At 32.5% G+C, this 12,928-nt stretch overlaps 1 long non-coding RNA gene across 1 annotated transcript in view; it reads left to right on the forward strand.

Moving 5' to 3' along the window:
• Positions 1-2,595: 2,595 nt before the first annotated feature.
• The window catches only part of LOC141408259 (uncharacterized), a 36,751-nt gene continuing 26,418 nt past the window's right edge, over positions 2,596-12,928 (forward strand). The window contains exon 1 of the long non-coding RNA XR_012421718.1: positions 2,596-2,923. This is a non-coding gene — a long non-coding RNA (uncharacterized lncRNA). The remainder of the gene's footprint in view (positions 2,924-12,928) is intronic.

Here is a 12,928-nt window from a genome sequence, read left to right on the forward strand (position 1 = left end):
AAGGGAGGGTGGGATTGGAAAAGATTTTCTCTTTTCAAACTAGTCCCATTCAGATAAACAATAATAGGCAAACATTCTTCATAACTATTGGGTTTCTACTTTTAATTTAATTATTTTTAATTGAAATGTTAAGTATGTACCTTTCAGATACTCCATAACTTTAAAAAATTCTAATGTGGATTATGTGTAGTGTTTTAATTTCAGTACTGGAATGGAATTATCCCCTTTCTTTTTGTTGTTGTTTCATTTATCTTTTAAGAAAATAATCTAGCAATCCTCAAAGGTAAGGAGTTTTACTGCTTAGCTCAATTTCATAAGATAATTGTGTGCTACTTAAAACTAAGTTCCAAATCTAAGGTGAACAATTATAGATGTACTTCAAAGGGACAAAATATGTTTTTACCAAAAGAAATTCTGAAAACATGACATGGGAAATGCACTTAGTGTTTTATTTAACAGTTGTGTGCTAATAAAAAATCAATATAGGTGTATAATTAGGAGTTACACATCCAATAGCTTCACTCATCCTCGTGAGCTCTTTCCTCTAGCATCTTTAGTGAGATTTGTGAAATATTAGTTGTACATATCCCTCCAGTCTAGAATAACCTAGTTGAGTTATCTTTTTCTTTTACTGGTGAAAATAGCTTGAAATTTAGGAAAACTTAATGTCTTTCTTTTCTTCCTCTGCCTTTACTGGCAATCATTTTCTGGCAACTGATTAACTATACGAGTATAGTTCTCATGTAAGATTACATACTGGAAAAGTTGTCATAAGTAGGATATTAGCTATGTTACTTTTAAAGGGTAAAACCTGTTCTATTTGAGGTTGATTTTCATAATTTTTAGTCATTATCCAGATAACATTCATATTAGAGAGTAGCTGATAATTAAGGTAATTAGAACTGAAGCCATTAGTCTTTTCACAAAGAATACCATTTCCAAACGGTGTGGGTTGAAGTCAGAAGAACAGGAACCAGACCAATATGGGGCCAAGTTTGGCTGACTCAATATAATAACACTGAGATGTGATGGTGTTGGCATAATGACATCATCACTCCTTTGGGACCAATCTTTTGGAGTGCAGGTGGCAGCACTAGACTGATCTCATCGGAAAATAGCTAACCCATACAAATCAACTTGTTCAGGGTCTAGAACTGCTTTTTCCTGTCCATCCTCACCACTAGAGGAAAGGATGTATGTAAGTGGCATTTCAATATTAACTTTAAGATGTTACAGGTTATTGAGAACCAAATATCCTACTTGACCATTAAAGCACCTATTCAGCTATTAATTAAAACTTTAAATACCAGTGGACCAAGGTATTGAGGAAGTGTAACAATCAACATGTATTTATCACCATTATTTTTCTGGCATTTATTCATCCCTCCTGTGGATTACATAGTATCAAAATTTGATGATATAAACTGCTAAAAGATGAAAAAAAATTGTGTAAATTGAATTACTCACAATACTTTCCCATCATTGTGACTTCATCTTATTTAGTAAATATATTACAAGTATAAAGATATAGTTGTATCTATATTTGATTTTAAGGTTTTAAAATATTTAATTTTTAAAATTATACAAATTTTCTGATACCTTTTAAATGTACATCCAAAAGCAAAACCACCAAAATAAAAAATTGTCTTTAAGATCCTGTCTGGGATATTAGTTCAGAACTGTTTGGATGATGCCAGATCCAAATATGCATCATTAAATATTTAAACCTAATTCAAACCTGATTCAAGGCGTGTCCAACTAATAATGTTTGATCACCTCTAGAGATTTTATTTCTTGATATTTTTGATTTGCATGTATTGTAAGTATCTATGTATGTTTAATGCAGCAAGACAGAAAGCCTTGAAATCTAGAAGGAAGAATAAATTATATAACTGATTAATACTCATTGTTGATTATTTAGTAATTATTCTTAAGTTTTCAAGGAAATGTTGCTGTTATTCACACACAGCAAAAACACAGATGGACGGTCCTTTGTGGCAGCATTTATGTTTATATGAACTTTATTTTATAAAGCAAAGAGCTAAACATTTTATGAAAAGGGCAATAATCTGTTTACGGAAAGATGCAGGAGCATCTCTTTAGGAAAGTAGTTTGTTCTGAGTCGGTAAGTTGACAATCTATTTGTAGCTATCATTTGAAATTCATACCATTTCCTTCTCGCAGCCATTCACTACCACTCACCATGCAAGGTTCTACAAGTTCTCCCGTTTGGATGCCCTTAAGAGAGGCTTGCAATGACAGATGGTTTGGTTAATTACAAAATTAAACTTGGTGCTATTGAGACATGATTTCAGTGAATAATATTTTCCAGACAGAGTTTAATAAGCAGCTTGCGGTTGAGTAGCCTTTAGCCCAAAAAAGGGAACCAGGTCTCTGTGACTACCTTCTACATTCAGAGAGCATGAGCTTAGAGGATGTTAACTTGACCACCCCAGGAACTCACTTCCAGTAACCTTATCAGGGTCTACCAGAGTGACCCCACCCTAAGCATTGTGAAAGAAGGACTGTTGAAATAGCACCTGGCATTTCACACTGAACTCCTGTAACACTTGCTGATTCACTGACCACAGTGAAGGGAAAGTACACTGGATGTTCAGCCGGCCTTTAGGGTGAGCCCTGCTGGTAAACATGAACTCATCTGAGAAGTCACAGGTTTTAACATTCGCATGCAGCAACTTTGAATTTTTTTTTTTTTTGAAATGTGGTCAAACAAATCAATTTTTAAAGTATGAAATTTAAAGAGATTAAAACTAGAAATCTAAATATTTGTAAAAGGAATGCCTTTCACAATCACGGATCCTTTTTTTGTTGCTGATGATGTATTTCTTCCTGGAAAGTAATTGAAATAATTAACATCTGATATGACCAGACATCTGATTTTCAGTGAACAGATTTATTCAAGGTAATTTGGGATGACTACGCTTGACGATGTTTGTCTAACTTGAATAGGTTTAAGAGAGGAAGTTTCTAGATCAGGCCACTAGTTCTGATATTTATTAGTTTTAGAAACAGTATCTGAATTAAGTAAAACTAAACAAAACTAACTTGGATTTGTAATAAGTCAGAAAACTGATAATGCATGCAGTGATCTATAAGATTTTATTTTTACTTCTTATATATATGCTTGGAAAATAGTCCTAAATTCAACTGATTTTTTTCCTCTAATAAATTGATTGGTGCTTTTACTAAGTCACAATAAAAAATATTAGAAGCAACCAGATGATAAGTTAATTGCCATCCAGAAAATATTTAAACAACTATCTTCCCATGAAAATTCTCCTGCTCAGTTTTCTTAGTTATATCTTCAATAGTTTTTTTGAGATGTTAGTTACATGATGCTGTGATCTTTTTCATTTTTCTATCACTACAGAAAATTTACCACGATATATAGCATATATTTAATAAAAAGTTTTAAAATAAAAAATGACTGGACTCAGACTACTTAGAATATGAGTACCAAAATTTAAATCAATTCAGTAAATATCTGCTTCTTATATAAAATATTGTTTAGCTGATAGAACTGGCAGATCACATATGTACTCTCTGAATGAAAGACAGCAACTATTTTTAACAATGATAGCACACATCGTGGTCTAATGACCTAGGGGCAGAGTTGTAACAAATGAATGGTAAAATTTATTAGAAAAGCATAGCAAAAGTAAAGAAGCCACAATTTTTCAATTACAATATTTCTATAAGTTATTAGAATATTTCTATAAGTGGGAGATAGGATGAGGAAAGCAAATCAACATTTATTGTGCCCTTTTCACATGCCTTACACATTATTGCTTTTCATCTTAATGAAATTGATAAGGACTTGGGAAACTTAGGATCAGAGAAATTGTTTAGTTGTTGAGGGCAGACAGAAGGATTCTAAGTCATAAATTTAGTGAAGACTTTCTTTATAGCCCAGTATGTGCTTAACTTTTAAAATCAACCCTATTGTGGTATAATATGCATTCAACAAAATGTACCTATTTTAAACTATTGAAAACGTGTGCACATAGAACACCACCACAATCCATATAGATTCTTTCCAACATCCCCAAAAGTTTCTTTACGTCCCAAACTAGACAACCCTTTTCTCCCAAGTGACCCAGAAAACCACTAATTTGCTTTCTATCACCATATGATTCTTGCTTCATTTAGACTTGTGTGTATGTGACAAATAATTTTTACTGTCTGGCTAATTTCACTCAGCATAGAGGTTTCAAGTTTCATTCATGTTATGATATATATTGTTGTCTTTCTTTTCCCTGAGTTCCTAGGAACTCCATTGTGTTCCACTGTATGTTTACCACAAATAGTCATTTCTTCATTAATGGTTAGTGATTTTACTATTAAATAAATATTTATTTAGTAAATATTTGCTTATCCTAATGTTGTTAAAATATTTTTTCATATTTCTACCATAGTTTTATCATTTTAGCTTTTACGTTATTGTTTGTTCTATTTTGGTTTGCGGGTGTGTGTGTGTGTGTGTGTGTGTGTGTGTGTGGTTGAGTCGGGGGGAGTTGAGAGATACTTTATTCCATGCAGATAAAGAGTCAGATTCCAGCATCATGTTTTTTAGAAGACCATGTTCCCTCTGTTGAGCTATCTTGGCATCACTGTCAGAAATCAATAGACCCTACCGATATTCTGTAATTGATTAATATCTGTTCCCAGTATTATATTCTCCTGATTACCTTAGCTTTTCAGTTAAGTTTATACATCAGATTGTATATCAGATTGTATAAGTTCTCCAAATTCATTCTTCTTTTTGAAATTGTTTGGGCTGTTCTATGTTCTTTGCCTTTAGAACCAGCTTTTCAATTGACACACACACAGACAATGACACAAAATATCTGTGGGGACTTTTATTGAGATTGCATTGAATCAGTAGAGTAACTTGGAGAGATATGGCATCTTAACAACAGTTATTATTTCAGTGCATTGATTGGAGAGAGTTGATACCTTAACAGTCTTTATTTGCATGAGTATTTACGTATTTAAATATCTTTGGGAGTAAGGTTTTTGACACATTTTATTATATTTATTTCCATTTTTATATTTTTGATATTATATTGTTTTTAAAATATGTTTCTAAAAATTATTTATTCCTACACTGCAGAAATACAACTGATTTTTTTTCATATTGACCTTGTATCTTGTGAACTCTGTAAGTAATTAATTTTAGTGGCATTTTTATAGATTTCTAAGATTTTACATGCACAAGATTATGTCTTTTTATAGTAAATAGAGCTTTATTTTTCTAACTCCAATGTATATGCCTTTTATTTCTTTTGCCTGTCTTAATGCTGAGGCTAAGACTGCTAGTACAACAGTCAAAAGCAGTAAGGGAAGGCATTCTTAGTTTGTTACAGTATTAGAGAACAATATATATTCTTTATACTCACTTTGTGTAACATAAATCCTATCAAATTTATTGAAACTTGTTTTTGGGCCTATCACATATACTATTTTGGCGAATGTTCCAAGTGCACCTAAAAAGAATATTCATTCTGCTGTTGATGGCAAAATTAATGGTGTTTCATAAGTGTCAATTAAGTCAAATTGATTTTTAATATTATTCATGTCTTCTTTACACTAAATTTTTTGGTCTACTTAACCTGCTAATTCCTAAGACATGAGTGTTGAAATTTCCAAGTGTGACAGCTTTTGTTTCTTCTTTCATTTATGTCATTTGCACCATTTATTTTGAAGCTCTATTAATAGGTGTGTACAGACATTTATTATTATGACATACCTTTTTATTTCTGGCATTAGTCCTTGTCCTGAAGCCTATCCTACATGATATTAATATAGTTATTTCACCTTTTATCAAAGTAGTTTTAGCAGTGTATATCTTTTCATAGTTTCTTATTTAACATATCTGTTTTTTAAAATTGAAATATGTGTATAATAACATGTCTTTTATTCTTTTTTAAAATACGTTTTTTCTAATCTCTGTGTTTAATTGCGATGCTGAGGCCATTTACATTTTGTTACTTTCTAATTTGAAACATGAAAATATGTATTAGAAAATGTTTCTAATTGACCCACCTATACTTCATTTTTCTTTTTTCTCCCGTTTTTTTGATTAATTGAGTATTTTTATTACTCTATTTTATCTCCATTCTTGGCTTTTAGCTTTATTTCCTTGTATCTGTTCTCTGTTAATTGATCTAGAGTTACAATACACATCTTAAACTTATCCCAATCCACCTAAGAACAATATAACACTTGAAGTAGAGCGAAGAAATTTTTTTAAGCGTATATGACCATCTCCACTGCTTTGTTGTTTTCCTGCTTTTGTACATTTTACTTTTACAAATTTTATACACCCTAAATATAGTGGTGTTATTTTTGCTTTAAAGAATTGATTATCTTTAATGCATCTTCAATTTTTAAAATATTTTTAATTTTTAAAATTTGTCCTATAGTTTGGAAAAGAATGTATTTTAGGCAATGTTTGGTATATGACCAATAAGTCAAAATAATAGTTACATTAAAAATTTTACTGCTTTTTATAATCTGTTAGATATATCAGGGTGACGTTAATGAAAGCAAAATGTTCACATTTTCTAGTATGTTTGCAAAATTGTCAATTTTTTTGCAGTTATTTCAATTTTTCAAGTTGTGTTTTGGCTGTGTATGTATTTAGAATTGTCTTAATTTTCTGGTGAATTTAATCTGATACTAACATAGCTATTAATATAACCTTTGCATGTAGAAAATTAAGGCTCATCATGCTACTATAAAGACGCATGCACATGTATGTTTACTGTGGCACTATTCACAATAGCAAAGACTTGGAAACAACCCAAATGTCCATCAATGATTGACTGGATTAAGAAAATGTGGCACATATACACCATGGAATATTATGTAGCCATAAAAAAGGATGAGTTCGTGTCCTTTGCAGTGACATGGATGAAGTTGGAAACCATCATTCTGAGCAAACTATTGCAAGGACGGAAAACCAAACACTGTATGTTCTCACTCATAGGTGGGAATTGAACAATGAGAACAATTGGACACAGAGCAGGGAACATCAAACACCAGGGCCAGTCGTGGGGTGGGGGTTTGAGGGAGGGATACCATTAGGAGAAATACCTAATGTAAATGACGAGTTAATGGGTGCAGCAAACCAACACGGCGCATACATACCTATGTAACAAACCTGCATGTTGTGCACATGTACCCTAGAACTTAAAGTATAATAAGAAAAAAAAAGAAAATTAAGACTATTTGTAATAGGTCAAAAATAATTAAGAAAGTACCGATCTTTAGGAAAGGTAAATATTGATGTCACAGTTTGCCCACAGGAACATACCACAATTGGTGGTGACTTGTAGCGTGAGGATATTGGTTCACGAGGTTAAATAAGAATGGAAAAAAGAGAGAGAAATTTCAAAACTCATCTAACCAGATTTCCAGACATGTTAAGGAGAAAAGTGGAGGGAGGCAGAATTTAAAACAATACCGGGTAAGAATTACCCTGACAATGAAATCTAGCCATTCTTGGGTTTAGGAAGTCATTAAATACTGAGTTGAAAAGAAATGAAGGCTCTATACAAGTACAAATCACTGAGTGCCGAACATTAATGAAGGAAACTGCAGAACAGCAATGAAGGAAAAAAAAATCTTAAAAGCTGCCAGAGGAAAAAAAATACAGATAATTTAAAAATTAATGGCAAGCAGAACAAGAGCTGACTTCTTAACAGCAATACTGAAAAGAAGCAGTTGACTTTATCTTCAGGGGATGGTATAGAAACAACAGACCATCAGAATTCTGTGCCCAGTGTTAAGAATTAGATTGTGTCTCCCAAAAAGTACTTATAGGTGGGCATGGCATGATAGTGTAGAAAATCAATTAGGAAAGGGCAGGTTTATGTAAAATAGGTGAAGGGTGGACAACAGTCAGAGGAAAATGCACCAAATGAGAAGACAATTTCTCAATTGTTTCTTGGCTTTCAGGCTTTAAACTGTCTTAGGCTTGGAGGGGTTTCACCAGGAGCCCACCCCTATCTACCTAGGCATTTGACTGCCTTCTGCCACTCTCAGTACCACAAACTGAGTTACCTAAAACAACAAAATGTATTTCTTTCACAATTTTGTTATCTGAAAGTTTGAAATCAAGGTGTCAGCAGGACCATGTTCCTTCTAAAACCTGCAGTAGAGAATCCTTTCCTACTTCTTTCTAGTTTCTGGTGTTTTACTGGCAATTCTTGGCATACCTCGCCTTGTAGCTACCACACTTCAACCTCTACCTCCGTTGTCACATGATATTATCTCTTGTGTCCCTTTGTCTCTTTTCCTGTTTTTACAAAGGCACCAGTCATATTGGATTAAGGGCCCATCCTACTTCACTATGACTTTATCTTCACTTAAATAGTTACATCCTTAAGGACTCAATTTCCAAATAAAGTCACAATCTGAGATACTGTGTGTTAGGACTTCAACATATGCCCGGCATTTGGGTTTTTAAAAATAATCTTTTATTATTACAGAAATCGTAAATATTTATTGTATAAATTAATGACATTTAGACTGGCAAAAATAAAATAAGATAAATTGTCACATTCTCACTATCCATAAATTATTGTTGTGAATATTTTAGATTATGTTTCTGTACAATTTATATGCAAACTACACAGATACAAAATAAATATACGTGCCATTATTTTTACTTACTTTTAAAAATAAATGTATTAATTAACTTTTTAATAAACTATTTTGTAATAGTTGATTTACAAAAAAAGTTGAAATAATATCTTTTTGTAATCTTGATTTTTCAATAATTGACCTCCATTATTTCATTTCAGAAACTTATCAACACATAGATGATATTAACGTTTTCTGAAATCTCTATACAAACAGAATATATATCATACCTCTGATTGTTGTTCTCTTAAATCACATTTAATCTAATAAAACCCAGTTTTTCATGACGTTTGGCTAATTTTCTCACAGAATGTTCCAACTTCTGGATTTCTGTGCTTGCTTGTTTTGTTTCCTTTTGGTAGGTTACGGTTGATTCACTTTTTATTGACATTTCATAGTATATCATAAATAAAATATTTTTTCTGGAGTACCTGGTTTTTGTTTATTCTAAATTTTTGTGGGTACATGGTATGTGTATATATTTATGAGATATACGAGATATTTTGTTATAGGCATGAGATGCATAACAAACACTCATGGAAAATTGGGTATCCATCCCCTCAATCATTTATCCTTTGTGTTACAAACAATTCAGTTACACTCTATTAATTATTTTAAAGTGCACAATGAAATTGTTATTGGCTATAGTCCCCCTGTTGTGCTATCACATACTAGGTCTTATTCATTCTTTTTAACTATTTTTTTTCCCCATTAACCATCCCCATCTCGCTGCTCCCCTCTCTCCCTGACTACATTTCCCAGACTTTGGTAACTATCCTTCTTTTCTCTGTCTCCATAAGTTCCATTGTTTTTATTTTTAGATCTCACAAATAAGTAAGAATATGTAATGTTTGTCTTTCTGTGCCTGACTTATTTCACTTAATTTAATAACCTACAGTTCCATCCACGTTGTTGCAAATGATATTATCTCCTTTTTTATTTCAGAATAGTACTACGTTGTACGTAAGTACCACTTTTTAAAATCCATTTATCTGTTAATGGTCACGTAGTTTGCTTTCAGATTTTAACTATTGTGAACAGTGCTGCAGCAAACATGGGAGTGAAGATGTTTTTTCTATACACTGATTTCCTTTCTTTTGGGTATACATTCAGCAGTGGGATTGCTGGATCATATGCTAGTTCTGTTTTTGGTTTTTGAGGAACCTCCAAACTGTTCTCTATAGTGATTGTACTAATTTACATTCACACCAGCAGTGTATGAGGGTTCTCTTTTCTCCACATCCTCACCAGCCTGTGTTATTGCCTGACTTTTGAATAAAAGTCATTTTAATTGGAAAGAGATAATATCTTATTATAGTATTGGTTTGCATTTCTCTGATGATCAATGATGTTGACCAGTTTTTTATACTATTGTTTGCCATATGTATGCCTTCTCTTGAGAAATGTCTCTTTAAATCTTTTGCCCATTTTTAAAATTAGGATTATTAGATTTTTTTCTTACGGAGTTGTTTGAGCTCCATATATACTCTGGTTATTAATTTCTTGTCAGATGAGTAGTTGGCAAATATTTTCTCCCATTGTGTGGGTTGTCTCTTCACTTCACTGATTGTTTCCTTTGCTGAGCAGAAACTTTATAGCTTGATAGAATCCCGTTTTTCCATTTATGCCTTGGTTGCCTGTAGAAGATGAGAGATAGGGATCAAGTTTTATTCTTCTACATATGGATATCCCGTTTTCCCAGTACCATTTATTGAAGAGATTGTCTTTTCCCCAGTGTATGCTCTTGGCGCTTTGGTCAAAAATGAGTTCACTATAGGTATGTTGACTTGTTTCTGGGTTCTCTAGTCTGTTCTGTTGGTCCATGTGTCTGTTTTTATGCCACTATCATGTTATTTTGATTACTATACCTCTGTAGTAAAATTTGAAGTCAGGTAAAGTGATTCCTCCAGTTTTCTCTCTTTTTGCTTAGGATAGCATTGGCTATACTGGGTCTTTCGTGAGTCCATATACATTTTGGGATTTTTTATTTCCATGAAGAATGTCATTGGTACTTTGATAGGGATTGCACTGAATCTGTAGATTGCTTGGGGTAGTATGGACATTTTAGCAATATTGATTCTTCCAATCCATGAACATACAATATCATTCCATTTTTGTGGGTCCTCTTCAACTTCTTTCATCAGTATTTTATAGTTTTTATTGTTAAAATCTTTAACTTCTTTGGTTTAGTTAATTCCTAGGTATTTATTTTTATCTGCGGGTATTGAAAATTGGAATAATTTTAAAATTATTTTTCAGATTGTTCATTGTTGACATATAAAAATACTACTGGTTTTTGTATGTTGAGTGTACTGAATTTGTTTATCAGTTCTAATAGTTTTTTGTTGGAATCTTTAGATTTTTCCAAATATAAGAACATATCATCTGCAAGCAAGGATAATTCAACTTCTTTCTTTCCACTTTGGATGTCTTTTAATTATTTCTCTTATTTGATTGCTCTTGCTATAACTCCCAGTACTTTGTTAAAAAAAAACAGTGGTTGCACTGGGCATTCTTGTCATGTTCCAGATCTGAGATGAAAGGCTTTCAGTTTTTCCCCATTCAGTATGATACTTGCTGTGGGTCTGTCATATATGGCTTTTATTGTGTTGAGGTGTGTTCCTTGTATACCCAGTTTTTTGAGGGTTTTTTTCTATAAGGGATGTTGAAGTTTATCAAATAGTTTTTCAGCATCAATTGAAATGAACATATGGTTTTTGCCCTTCATTCTGTTGATATGATGTATCACATTGGTTGATTTGTGTATGTTGAACTATCCTTGCATCTATGGGATAAATTCCAGTTAGTCATGATGAATGACCTTTTTTAATGTATTTTTGAATTTGGTTTGCTAATATTTTGATGGTGACTTTTGCATCAATATTCATAAAAAACAGGGGCTTGTAGTTTTCACTTTTTGATGTGTCTGTGTGGTTTGGGTATCAGGTATAGTGAACTTGTTGAATGAGTTTGGAAGTAATCCCTCTTTGTCTATTTTCTGAAACAGTATTAGTAGGATTGATATTAGTTTGTTAATTGTTTGGTAGAATTCAACAGTGAAGCCTTCCAGTCCCAGGCTTTTCTTTTTTGGGGAGACATTTTATTATGGTTTCCATCTCATTACTTGTTACTGCTCTGTTCAGGTTTCAGATTTTTTCCGGTTCAGTCTTGGTGGGTTGTATGTGTCTATAAATTTATTAATTTCTTCTACATTTTCCCAATTTATTGGCATATACTACAAATGATTCTCTGATTTTCTGGGGTTTCAGTTGTATTATTTCCTTTTGTATCTCTATTTTTATTTATTGGATATTCTCCCTTTATTTCTGTTAGTCTGACTAAAGGTTTTTCGTTTTTTTGTTTTTTTTTTTTTCATTGATCTTTTGTGTTGTTTTATTCATTTCAAATTCACTTCTTCCTGCTCTGATCTTTATTATTTTTATTCTATTAATTTGGGTTCAGTTTGCTCTTGCTTTACTCATTCTTTAAGACACATAATAAGATTATTTATTCAAGGCTTTTATTTATTTTATTTTTATTTTTAATTTTTTTGAGATGGAGTCTCGCACTGTTGCCAGGGCTGGAGTGCAATGGTGAAGTCACAGCTCACTGCAACCTCTGCCTCCGGGTTCATGCAATTCTCAGTCTCCTGAGTAGCTGGGATTACAGGTGCACACCACCACACTCAGCATTTTGTTTGTTTGTTTTTGTTATTATTTTAGTAGAGATGGGGTTTCACTCTGTTGGCCAGGATGGTCTGGAACTCTTAATCTTGTGATCTGCCCACCTCGGCCTTCCAAAGTGCTGAAATTACAGGCGTGAGCCACTGTGCCCAGCTGCTTTTATCATTTTTTTGATGTAGGTACTTATAGCTATACATTTTCCTCTTAGTACTGCTTTTGCTGTATCCCATCAGTTTTCATACATCGTGTTTTCATTATAATTTGTTTCAAGAAACTTTACAATTTACTGCTTAATTTTTTTATTGATCCACTGGTTATTCAGGAGCATATTGTCTAATTTCTATGTATTTGTATAGTTTCCAAAATTCCTGTGTTATTTATTTCTGTTTATATTCCATTGCAATCAGAGAAGACACTTGATATTATTTCAAGTTTTTGGATGTTTTAAGACTTGTTTCGTGACCTAATAGATAGCCCATTCTTAAGAATGATCCATGTGCTGAGAAGAAAAATGTGTATTCTGCAGCCATTGGATGAAATGTTTGGTAAATATCTTTTAGGTCAATTTTTCTATA

This window comes from Macaca fascicularis, chromosome 12 (genome assembly GCF_037993035.2).
Source record: "Macaca fascicularis isolate 582-1 chromosome 12, T2T-MFA8v1.1".
NCBI lineage: Eukaryota > Metazoa > Chordata > Mammalia > Primates > Cercopithecidae > Macaca > Macaca fascicularis.